Raw genomic sequence first — 13,663 nt, 5'->3', positions numbered from 1 at the left:
ACCAAGAGAGGGGGAATGAGTGATTTATTGGTGGGGAGGAAAGGAGATCTCATCATCAGCATAGGAAGGGGTTCTTTACTGTAAGGACAGTCAGGTTATGGGATTCCCTACCAAGAGAGGGAGAATGAGTGATTTATTGGTGGGGAGGAAAGGAGATCTCATCATCAGCATAGGAAGGGGTTCTTTACTGTAAGGACAGTCAGGTTATGGGATTCCCTACCAAGAGAGGGGGAATGAGTGATTCATTGGTGGGGAGGAAAGGAGATCTCACCATTAGCATAGGAAGGGGTTCTTTACTGTAAGGGTAGTCAGGTTATGGGATTCCCTACCAAGGGAGGGGGAATGATTTACTGATGGGGATTAAAGGAGATTTCATCATCAGCATAGGAGGGATTTCTTACTGTAAAATAGATTATGTTTAATAAAAATGAATGAGCGATTCATTGGTGGAATACATAAAAGGCAATAAATAATTGGAATTTGTCAAAAAATCAACAGCAATTGCTGAAGACAGTGATCTGATTAGCAGTATGGGGGTGCTATCTACCATGTCGGGCCTGAAGGATTTATACTTACTTTCTATGTTACCAATTTCAAATGAACTCTAAAAAAAAAAGCAAGAATAACAGAACAATGATGAAACTGATGCAGTGAAATGGAAAAATAAGAGGATCAGCATTAAATAGAAAATAAAAGTAAATATTATTTAAAACCGATTCACACCATAATTTGAGGATATATATATTTCCCTCTCAGGCAATTATCAAGTCTTATTCTCCCACAGAAAGAAATTAACGCATGAAATTGAGCTCTAATTTGTTGTGAAACTATTTATATTCAGATTTTTTCCCCTCAAATGAACAGTATTATCTCATGGTTCTAACCACAAGAAAATGATTGTCTGGTTTATTTCTAATTCACAAAGAAAATAATTAAGAATAAGGCTGAATTTGTGATAAATATGAAAGTAGGAGATTATATGAACCCAATATAGTATGAATTGGGGAATGCTCCACTTCATGGCTGTAAAAGAGGAGTTAATAGATCTATTTTTCAATTAAATTTGAGAAAATTGAGGCAAAAAAACATATTTTCTGAGCTCGAATTTTAATGATTTATCAATTGCGGAAAGTTTGATTGGAAACATTTGCAGTTAAAACCTTGCAAGTTCTTATATACCTGTAAGTCAATGGGAGGTTTGAGTATTTTCTTAACTATCAATTACATTTGAGAAATTAAGTAAAAAAAACATCTTCTGATTTTTTGAGCTTGAATTTTTAAGATTTATTAACTGCAGAAATGTCAAAGTCAAATGGAAACATTGCAGCTAAAACCTTGCAAGTTATTATATACCTGTAAGTCATTGGGAGTTTGAGTATTTTCTTAATTATAAATTCAATTTGAGAAAATTGAGGCAAAAAACTATTTTTTTGATTGAAATTTTCTCAGCTCAAATTTTAAAATTGTACCAATTGCAGAAATTTCAAATTCAAACATTGCAGCTAAAACCTTGAAAATGTTTAAATACCTGTAAATGGGACGTTTGAGTATTTTCTTAACTATCAAATATAATTTGAGAAATTGAGGCTAAAAACATATTCTGATTGAAGTTTTTTGAGCTTGAATTTTAAAGATTTATCAATTGCGGATATTTCAAAGTCAAATGGAAACATTGCAGCTAAAACCTTGCTAGTTGTTATATACATATACAGTAAGTCAATGGGAGGTTTGAGTATTTTCTTAATTATAAATTAAATTTGAGAAAATCAAGGCAAAAAACTATTTTTTCGAATGAAGTTTTCTGAGCTCAAATTTTACAAAATGCATCAATTGCCAAAATTTCAAATTGGAATGTAAACATTGCAGCTAAATCCTTGCAAATTGTTATATACCTGTAAGTCAATGGGAGGTTTGAGTATTTTCTTAATTATCAATTACATTTGAGAAATGGAGGCTAAAAACATATTCTGATTGAAATTTTTTGAGCTTCAATTTTAAAGATTTATCAATTGCGGATATTTCAAAGTCAAATGGAAACATTGCAGCTAAAACCTTGCTAGTTGTTTTATATACACATAAGTCAATGGGAGGTTTGAGTATTTTCTTAATTATAAATTAAATTTGAGAAAATCAAGGCAAAAAACTATTTTTTTGAATGAAGTTTTCTGAGCTCAAATTTTACAAAATGCATCAATTGCCAAAATTTCATATTGGAATGTAAACATTGCAGCTAAATCCTTGCAAATTGTTATATACCTGTAAGTCAATGGGAGGTTTGAGTATTTTCTTAATTATCAATTACATTTGAGAAATTGAGGCAAAAAACATAGGTTTTCTCACCTAATTTTAAAGATTTATCAATTGCCGAAATTTGTAATTGAATGGAAACATTGCAGCTAAAACCTTGCAAGTTGTTATATACCTGTAAGTTAATGGGAGGTTTGAGTATTTTCTTAATTAATTAAGATGAATTTATGTTTGAAAAATTCAAGGTTTTCTTAACTCAGATTCAAAAATTGATAAAGTCAGCTGAGGGGCCTACGACAAGAAAAGGGCAGTGGAAAGTTTCACTGATCCTAATTAAAATAAACCCGTGCAAAATTCAAAATCTGGCATGATATGATGTTCATATTCAAAGTCATGATTCCGGGAGAACACCCAACGCTATTGATTTTTTTTAATAATATAATTGTATTTTTTTATTATAGTGTATTGTAATCCAACTGCTGAATAATTATCTTAATTTACTTTTCAAAATTATAATTAATCATATTTTTTAATGTTTTAATCCCAGACTGTTCAATACCCAAGTTTATTTTTTTTTAAAGTACAATATATATAATTATATTTTTGTATTTTTTTATTATCGTGTATTGTTATCCCAGTCTGTTGCATACCCAACTTTATTAAATATTTATTTGTGTTGGATCCTACATAGTAAATGTTGCACTTTGTGTGTCATTTCCATTGGCATGAAGATCTGTAGAGAAGAAATCTCATAAATTTCATCAAAAAAAAAGCATTGAGATATTTTTCTAAAAATGTCATTTGACTAAGGCAGCCTCTACATCATTTTAATCAATCAAGTTAAAATGAATAAACCACCACTGCTAATGTTGGCTAAATAGTCTCGGAATTATCCACTTTATTAAAGAACATATTTTCCTAATGATGTAATTTTTTAATTGAAGAAATCTGCACATTGACAGGGCTAATAGGAAACCCGGAGTAATTTATGTGTACAAAACTTAATGTAATATGTGTTTTATGTAATTGAAATTGACTATATTTATCCAGATAAAAATGGTAAGCAATTCATAGTAATAAAGAAATGATCAACTCGTTTTATGTTTATGTCAGTGGGAAGGAACGGCCGGGAAGTGGCAGCATCTAAAGACCAAATAGAACAATTTGAAGGAGCTTTTAGATGTTCCTCACCGTAAGATTTGACATAAAGGAGTGTGTAGCCAGAATTAATAACTGTCATTGAAGCGGATGATTTATGACACTTTCAACAAAGAGGAAAGAACCGGGTTCCGCATTTTGCCAAAAAAGCTCTTGCATGAATGAAAGGGGAAGTTTTATTAAATCTGTTTCATTTTCATTTTGGGGGTTATTTTCTAAACCTAAATTTTTATTGGGGCAAAAACTCAAATTTTTATTGGGGCAAAAACTCAAATTTTTATTGGGGCAAAAACTCAAATTTTTATTGGGGCAAAAACTCAAATTTTTATTGGGGCAAAAACTCAAATTTTTTGAGAAAAAAAAAAACCCTCAAATTTTTAGAGACTTATACCCTGAAGTTGCTGAAAGTCTGAATCCGAACAGGTTGAGGTCATGTAGAAGTCAATGGCAGATATCCCTTTTACAATTTGAAGATATTGCGATCTGCGCTGTTTTTCGTCCGATAATCCGAAAAATTCAGGGCTTTTGAGTGATAACCCAAAGTGGTTGGGCGTCAAATCTGAAAAATTCATATGATTCAAATTTTCGCTTTGAGTCTTTTCCCGACCTAACTTTTTTGAGTTATTATATTGATAAGTACCGTATATACTTGAGTATAAACCGTCCCGAGTATAAGCCGAGGTACCTAATTTTACCTACAAAAACTGGGAAAGCTTATTGACTCGAGTATAAGCCTAGGGTGAGAAATGCAGTAGCTTCTGGTAATTTTCAAAATTGAGGGTTTCTGCTTCCATTGGAGGTGCCGGCCTCTCGTTTTTGGATGCCAGCGACCATTCTTGGACGCCGGCGAATATTCTTGGAGACTATTCTTGGATGCCGGCGACTATTCTTGGACGCCGGCGACCGTTTTTGCGCTTGACCCGAGTATAAGCCGAGGTAGAGTTTTTCAGCATATTTTGGGGGCTGAAAAACTCGGCTTATACTCGAGTATATACGGTGAATGGGAGCTTGGTTTAATAAAAAGATGATATAAATTTGAGTTTTAGCTAATAACTCTTTGTGTCTTCTTCTTTTTCTTCTGTATTTTTCCAACGCTGAACCTAAATTCCAGACCAAAGCCCAGGAGACTAGCAACCAAAAGTAGAACGATTGTTTGACTTTTATTGAATTTATTTTGTATTTTTTATGATTGTAGGACTAGATTTCTCAATTGTATTTCTAGATTATATTAACTTTACTATTGGTTGTAAAGCCAGATTGTGTAAGGCTTCATTGATAGTATTGCTAGATGTATCGATTGTAAAACTAGACTATATTGATTGCAATGTTAGACTTTATTGATTGTAGGGCTAGAGTTTATTGATTGTACAGCTAGACATCACTGATCTCAGGGCTAGACTTTATTGATTAGTTTATTGATAGTAAAGCTAGCCATACATGAAGAAATTGACAAATGACATGGTCTTTGTCTGCTTTGGCCACCCAGGTGTACAGTAGCTCTTGATTGGATGGTCTGCACAGTCCCCTAATGGATGTGATTCAATGTTTAACCCAACAGCCAGGGCTTGGATTTCATAGCTAGCCAAGCTATTTGAAATGGAGGCCACCTTTTTGGCCTCATATATGGAGAGTTCAGTTCAGTGAAGAGTCAGAAGGTAATATTGCCTTTTGTATGGACAGCTCTACGCTAGACTTTATTATTATTATCTAGTTATTGTACTTTTCAATTCTGTTAGGAAGAGAAAACTCACAAGTTGTGAAGATGAGCCTCCAGGATGAAGCTGGTGCCAGTATGGGGACACAAGAATTGTTAGTGTTTTTGTGGGTGCATGGTGGATGCCTGCCTTTTTTTTACCCCCGTAAACATCAGCAAATCAAACTCCTCACTGACACCAGTGCATTGGATTAATTATAGATCCACCCTATCTTATTCATGAATATTTTGCATGGCTCCTACTGTATTTTGAAAACATCATCAATATAACCCCACCAGTCAAACAAAGTCAAAGAGTGACACTTAACTTATAGAGTCTCAGAAAATGGCAGTCTCTTTTCACTTACCTCATAGCCCAGGTGAATGAGCCCAAATGCTCCACATGAGAAGGGAATAAGCCAGATCATCATATACATTAACCAAAATGGCAGCTGTGACTTTCTAACATCTGCAAGTTGTGACTTGTTGGAGCTGCTAAAAGAAGGCAAAACAAATATTGCAGTTTGGGAGGGGCAGGGTGAGCTAAGAATTGGACAAGATATTAAAAAATGATGATGTTTTTCCCTTTATGTAAACTGCTACAAGCGGCAGATCTGAAAACTATGTCTGTTCTCTACCATTATTTAGGATACAAACACAATTTGTGAGGTACCTTTTCCAAAAATGCTCCATACGGGGGGCGAAATTGCAACTGTCCTTCTGATGAATGAGGCACAGCTGCACCTATTGATGCCCTCCATAAGAACATGTCCCCCTACAGCTTCATGTAAAAAGGCCTTCCCTCAGGGGAGCCCCAAATATTAGCATCTAAATGGGGTAAATGTGAATCATTAAGTTAATGGTTAATGTACGTATAACTAGTTTGGCCACTTGATGCAACCTAGGAGTTAAGAGATGGAATTAGGAGCCTCTAGAGGGAGCTAGTGAGTAAAAGCAATTACATAAGGGGAAGTCTCATGAGGGTGGAGAATGGAAGGTTATAAAAAGGGGAGGTTCTGCAGGAAAGAGAAAGATGCATCATGGGAAGAGTGGCATGCAGGAAGTCACTGAATAGTGGAGGCAGCCCACAGGAAGAGGTACTGAATTTAGGTAGTGAGAGGCCTATCTTGTAATGTAGCACACTCTGGGAGTGTGAGGTGAGACAGGGTAGTTAGCATGGGCAGCTGTAGCAACAACAAGGAGTAAGTGGGTATGACAGCCCAGTGGGTACCCAGCCAGTCAGGTTTGGAGTGGATAGTTGAGGCACTGGGAGAGAGATGGTGAAAAGTGTTGGAGTTCTACTGCAATGACATGGCAAGACTGGTGTCTGGGCGAAGCCCTGGAAAGGGGGGGTGTTAATTGGACCCCTAGTAGGATACCGGAGGCTGAGGGTGGGAGTGGACACTCCAGGGGCCGTAAAGTTTGCTTGAGAGGTAACTGTGTGTATTAAACCTGACAGTGTGCTATCCACGGCCAGAACTGGGGGTAGGCAAAAGTGTCATGTGACTATGGCGTAATGATTAGGGGGCACTAGGCAGATACCCCTTCTGAGATGTGCGGGTCGAAATAAGCTCGACCTGTACCTGAACCCGCACCCACTGCAGTTATGGGGCCGCACATCACTAATACAGAACATTCATGTCGAAGGCAGAGAAACAACGTATCAGAGGTTTCCCACCGGATGCAATTCTGTTGCTCATAACCAAATGGTCACACTTTATTCTCTCTATTTTTCACGTCTCCCTGTATTGCTCTTGTCACCACCGTGTTGTGCTTTTATTTAAGAGAAAGAAAAAAGGCCAATTTAGCCTTCGGGAAACTGAGAAGTCACAGCTGTCTAATGGAAACAAAACAAATTTAAAAATCGCCACGCGTCGAAGCTTCGAGGTGTTAATACCTCTGGTCAAATGAGACAATTTATAATGTTAACCAACTTAATTTCCCAACAAGTTACAAGACAATTGGACGCGTCAGAGCGCTCCCAGCAAACGTCTGTCAGGATTCATTACAAGCCAAGCGATCAGGCTGAGAGCGCAAGGGCCGAGCCATTGAATCCGAGACTAGAGGGGGGAATAATGCAGATAAATCTAAATTCATTCTCCGAGCAGTCACATTCACTGACATATTCACCGGCTTCTTCAACAGCTCATTTGATAATATTCTTTCCTGGCTGTTCATTTATCTGAGAGCTGAAAGCTTGTGTAGGAACTCATCTGATCAGCCATGCGAGGAGGGGACGGGAAATTAGCACAGCATCGTAAAAGTAAGGGGAAGGGATTTCTGATTAACAGTCTCTTGATAGCGATATAGGCGGCTGATTCCCCTCACTCGCCTAAATTAGACACACCTCATGACTCCCCCACCATTATAGTGATGGAGAATACTTACTTGATAGCACTAGATAGGTACCTAATATATAGAGACAAGAGGAAAGTGTTGGAAGGGTTACTATCTGCTCTCTCTCATTTCCCTACAGAAATAGGGATTGGTAACACTAGATAGGTACCTAATATATAGAGACAAGAGGAAAGTGTTGGAAGAGTTACTGTCTGCTCTCTCTCATTTCCCTACAGAAATAGGGATTGGTAACACTAGATAGGTACCTAATATATAGAGACAAGAGGAAAGTGTTGGAAGGGTTACTGTCTGCTCTCTCTCATTTTCCTACAGAAATAGGGATTGGTAACACTAGATAGGTACCTAATATATAGAGACAAGAGGAAAGTGTTGGAAGGGTTACTGTCTGCTCTCATTTCCCTACAGAAATAGGGATTGGTAACACTAGATAGGTACCTAATATATAGAGACAAGAGGAAAGTGTTGGAAGGGTTACTGTCTGCTCTCTCTCATTTCCCTACAGAAATAGGGATTGGTAACACTAGATAGGTACCTAATATATAGACTCAAGAGGAAAGTGTTGGAAGGGTTACTGTCTGCTCTCTCTCATTTCCCTACAGAAATAGGGATTGGTAACACTAGATAGGTACCTAATATATAGAGACAAGAGGAAAGTGTTGGAAGGGTTACTGTCTGCTCTCTCTCATTTCCCTACAGAAATAGGGATTGGTAACACTAGATAGGTACCTAATATATAGAGACAAGAGGAAAGTGTTGGAAGGGTTACTGTCTGCTCTCTCTCATTTCCCTACAGAAATAGGGATTGGTAACACTAGATAGGTACCTAATATATAGAGACAAGAGGAAAGTGTTGGAAGGGTTACTGTCTGCTCTCTCATTTCCCTACAGAAATAGGGATTGGTAACACTAGATAGGTACCTAATATATAGAGACAAGAGGAAAGTGTTGGAAGGGTTACTGTCTGCTCTCTCTCATTTCCCTACAGAAATAGGGATTGGTAACACTAGATAGGTACCTAATATATAGAGACAAGAGGAAAGTGTTGGAAGGGTTACTGTCTGCTCTCTCTCATTTCCCTACAGAAATAGGGATTGGTAACACTAGATAGGTACCTAATATATAGAGACAAGAGGAAAGTGTTGGAAGGGTTACTGTCTGCTCTCTCATTTCCCTACAGAAATAGGGATTGGTAACACTAGATAGGTACCTAATATATAGAGACAAGAGGAAAGTGTTGGAAGGGTTACTGTCTGCTCTCTCTCATTTCCCTACAGAAATAGGGATTGGTAGCACTAGATAGGTACCTAATATATAGAGACAAGAGGAAAGTGTTGGAAGGGTTACTGTCTGCTCTCTCATTTCCCTACAGAAATAGGGATTGGTAACACTAGATAGGTACCTAATATATAGAGACAAGAGGAAAGTGTTGGAAGGGTTACTGTCTGCTCTCTCTCATTTCCCTACAGAAATAGGGATTGGTAACACTAGATAGGTACCTAATATATAGAGACAAGAGGAAAGTGTTGGAAGGGTTACTGTCTGCTCTCTCTCATTTCCCTACAGAAATAGGGATTGGTAACACTAGATAGGTACCTAATATATAGAGACAAGAGGAAAGTGTTGGAAGGGTTACTGTCTGCTCTCTCTCATTTCCCTACAGAAATAGGGATTGGTAGCACTAGATAGGTACCTAATATATAGAGACAAGAGGAAAGTGTTGGAAGGGTTACTGTCTGCTCTCTCTCATTTCCCTACAGAAATAGGGATTGTTAGTACTAGATATGTACCTAATATATAGAGACAAGAGGAAAGTGTTGGAAGGGTTACTGTCTGCTCCAACTTGCCTTGAGGTACAACTTAAAATGGAGTGAAAAGAAGAGTGTTTTGCTTTGAACACTTGGATTTCCAGAACTGTGATCAGATGGGGTGGACGGTGGGCAGCATGTGGGCACCCCCTGTACAGCCCCTTTGCACACCCTTCAAAACACAAGGCCTGTACTTAATCGGGTGCAAGGTGTCAACTACACAGACTATTACCCCAGACAGAAGTTCTATAGGAATGAATCCTATCAGGTGCAATTTTGCCTCTGTCCCTTCTTTCCAGGGCAATAGCAAATAAACCTTCAGACCTTTCATTTTTTGCAAAGAAACCTCCCATTCTTGGTTCAGTGTCTGTAACATCCAGAAATCGAATTTTAGGCTAAACGCTTCCTTTAAAACCCCTTTCAGCTTCGCTCTGATCACTGTTTCTTGGATGTAATTAATAACAATATCTCCGGATCACCAAATGAGTAGGAATTTCTCTGAAAGCTTTTCTATGTTCTGCCAATTCCTGCCCGTCTCTGTATTCACGTTTCCGACATGAAATGTACTCGCTGAATTACATATGTTTGTCTTAAAATGCCTACAAGCAGCAAATGATTATTATAATGTAAATATAGTGGGTAATAATTATATGTGGGAAGGTGCCGCCTCTCCCCGACAAGGCTCGTTTCAGTGTTACCTTTCTGTCAAAACTCTTCTTCTCATTCCTAAAACATTTTAATATTCACCATTTGCAGAAAAAACAACGTTCATCTCCCGGTGCAGATTTAAATGGTTTATATATTTATATCGCTCAAATGTTAAAAGGGATAACGTGGCGAAATGTTACATCGGCCCCAGCGATTTTATCTTGGTCATTTTGTTTGTTTTGGAGACTGGAGACCTGGGCAGGATGGGAGGCTAATGGTACCAGTCACGGCATCTAATTCTATAATCCTTATTAAGCAAAGTAATTACAAGCCAGTACCTTACACCTCCTAATTGCTTTGTGTTCTCATTAATCAAGGTCGTAAGTTCAATCAGAGTGAGCCCTCATATATATAGGGGTACATACAGAATGAGGAACCACAGATGGACCCTGCCCAGACAGAGGGGAAGGTGAGGGGCACATACAGAATAAGGAACCACAGATGGACCCTGCCCAGACAGAGGGGAAGGTGAGGGGCACATACAGAATGAGGAACCACAGATGGAGCCTGCCCAGACAGAGGAGAAGGTGAGGGGCACATACAGAATGGGGAACCACAGATGGAGCCTGCCCAGACAAAGGGGAAGGTGAGGGACACATACAGAATGAGGAACCACAGATGGACCCTGCCCAGACAGAGGAGAAGGTGAGGGATACATACACAATAAGGAACCACAGATGGAGCCTGCCCAGACAAAGGGGAAGGTGAGGGGCACATACAGAATGAGGAACCACAGATGGAGCCTGCCCAGACAGAGGAGAAGGTGAGGGGCACATACAGAATGAGGAACCACAGATGGAGCCTGCCCAGACAGAGAGGAAGGTGAGGGCCACATACAGAATAAGGAACCACAGATGGACCCTGCCCAGACAGAGGGGAAGGTGAGGGGCACATACAGAATGAGGAACCACAGATGGAGCCTGCCCAGACAGAGGGGAAGGTGAGGGGCACATACAGAATGAACAACAACAGATATGCCCTGCCTTTTCATGCCTTTGCCAGCAGCCCCTGGATATGGCTGGATCAGCTGTTGCAAGAACTCTGACAAGCCAAATGATTGTGCGAGGCACTAGTCAGTACAAAAAACATAATCCATAAATCCAGCCTGTCATTCACATTTGAACTCAGCAGGTTAAGTTACCCTTTATTTCTCACAACACAGGCAAAAACACAGCTGGTGCATTCAGCAATGCGTTGGCTCTAGAGCGCGAAACAGTCTTATTGGGATTTTTTTTGCGCAATAATTACATCCAGAATCGCATGAATGCCAAACGAGAAGTTTATTGCTGAGACAGAAGAAGGAAGAATTGGGAGTCGTTAGAAAACAAGGATTTCGTTAGCAGTGATTTTTTTTTTTTTTGGGGGTAGAAGAAAAGATAAAAAGGAATATCCAATTAACACACCACCATAATTGCTTCCAGACACTCGTTTTATTTAAAGATGAAATAGCTAAGAGTTCTCATCAGAACTAGGGTCAGAGCGTACATATTGAATGAAAGCCGCTGATTGGACTTTATTACTCCCTGACGAAGGCAAAAAAAAGTGCCATAAATGTCGCCTTATGTGCCACTAATTGGCCAAGTCAGGGTGGCAACAATAACACGCGGGTATTATCCTGATGAAGCAGAAATGGAGATTTGACTTGACAACATGAATGGCGACTCCGGGGAGAGGGCAGACGGCATGAGCCCAAAGGAGTGCGTCATATTCTATTTCATTAGAGCTGATGCTAAAACAACTGTTCTGTGAAGTATGAGAAAGTTACACGGGCGCGGAGTCCACATTAGGAAAGTGATTTGGAGAGACAGCCATTTACATTTATAATCAAGTGATCTTGCATTTTTTATTTGTCTTGAAAATTAATGACTTCCCTAATCACAGTCGATCATGTGTCTCTGACGGCATTAAGTCTGATACGGAGAGGCAGCTCGGATATGAACTAGTCTCCTTATACCCCCCTCTATATCTCCCCTCTCTCTTTTATTATGTATGGCCCCCGCGCTAATGTCTCACCATCCGTAATTGAGTCTCAGGCGCTGCACTTGCTACAAAGCCCAGAATTTCTACAAAGATATTTCTGTCTCTGAGAACTGATGATTTATGGAGGATCATTTACATGGATTTACGTATTGGCCTTATCTATACCTGCTATCCCTCACTCACACTCCCTTCCTAGAGACTATTATCCCACTGTTACTATAGACACCATCTCTCCCTACTATACCTGCTATCCCACAGTCACACTCCCTTCCCAGATACTATTATCCCACTGTTACTATAGGCACCATCTCTCCCTACTATACCTGCTATCCCACAGTCACACTCCCTTCCCAGAGACTATTATCCACTGTTACTATAGGCACCATCTCTCCCTACTATACCTGCTATCCCACAGTTACACTCCCTTCCCAGAGACTATTATCCCACTGTTACTATAGACACCATCTCTCCCTACTATACCTGCTATCCCACAGTCACACTCCCTTCCCAGATACTATTATCCACTGTTACTATAGGCACCATCTCTCCCTACTATACCTGCTATCCCACAGTTACACTCCCTTCCCAGAGACTATTATCCCACTGTTACTATAGACACCATCTCTCCCTACTATACCTGCTATCCCACAGTCACACTCCCTTCCCAGAGACTATTATCCCACTGTTACTATAGGCACCATCTCTCCCTACTATAACCTGCTATCCCACAGTCACACTCCCTTCCCAGAGACTATTATCCACTGTTACTATAGGCCACCATCTCTCCCTACTATACCCTGCTATCCCACAGTCCACACTCCCTTCCCAGAGACTATTATCCACTGTTACTATAGACACCATCTCTCCTACTATACCTGCTATCCCACAGTCACACTCCCTTCCCAGAGACTATTATCCACTGTTACTATAGACACATCTCTCCCTACTATAACCTGCTATCCCACAGTCACACTCCCTTCCCAGAGACTATTATCCACTGTTACTATAGGCACCATCTCTCCCTACTATACCTGCTATCCACAGTCACACTCCCTTCCCAGAGACTATTATCCACTGTTTACTATAGACACATCTCTCCCTACTATACCTGCTATCCCACAGTCACACTCCCTTCCAGAAACTATTATCCACTGTTACTATAGGCACCATCTCTCCCTACTATACCTGCTATCCCACAGTCACACTCCCTTCCCAGAGACTATTATCCACTGTTACTATAGGCACCATCTCTCCCTACTATACCTGCTATCCCACAGTCACACTCCCTTCCCAGAGACTATTATCCACTGTTACTATAGACACCATCTCTCCCTACTATACCTGCTATCCCACAGTCACACTCCCTTCCCAGAGACTATTATCCACTGTTACTATAGACACCATCTCTCCCTACTATACCTGCTATCCCACAGTCACACTCCCTTCCCAGAGACTATTATCCACTGTTACTATAGACACATCTCTCCCTACTATACCTGCTATCCCACAGTCACATTCCCTTCCCAGAGACTATTATCCACTGTTACTATAGACACATCTCTCCCTACTATACCTGCCTATCCCACAGTCCACACTCCCTTCCCAGAGACTATTATCCACTGTTACTATAGGCACCATCTCTCCCTACTATACCTGCTATCCCACAGTCACACTCCCTTCCCAGAGACTATTATCCACTGTTACTATAGACACA

This window comes from Xenopus laevis, chromosome 4L (genome assembly GCF_017654675.1).
Source record: "Xenopus laevis strain J_2021 chromosome 4L, Xenopus_laevis_v10.1, whole genome shotgun sequence".
Lineage (NCBI taxonomy): Eukaryota > Metazoa > Chordata > Amphibia > Anura > Pipidae > Xenopus > Xenopus laevis.
Note: the sequence above shows the minus strand (reverse complement) of the source record.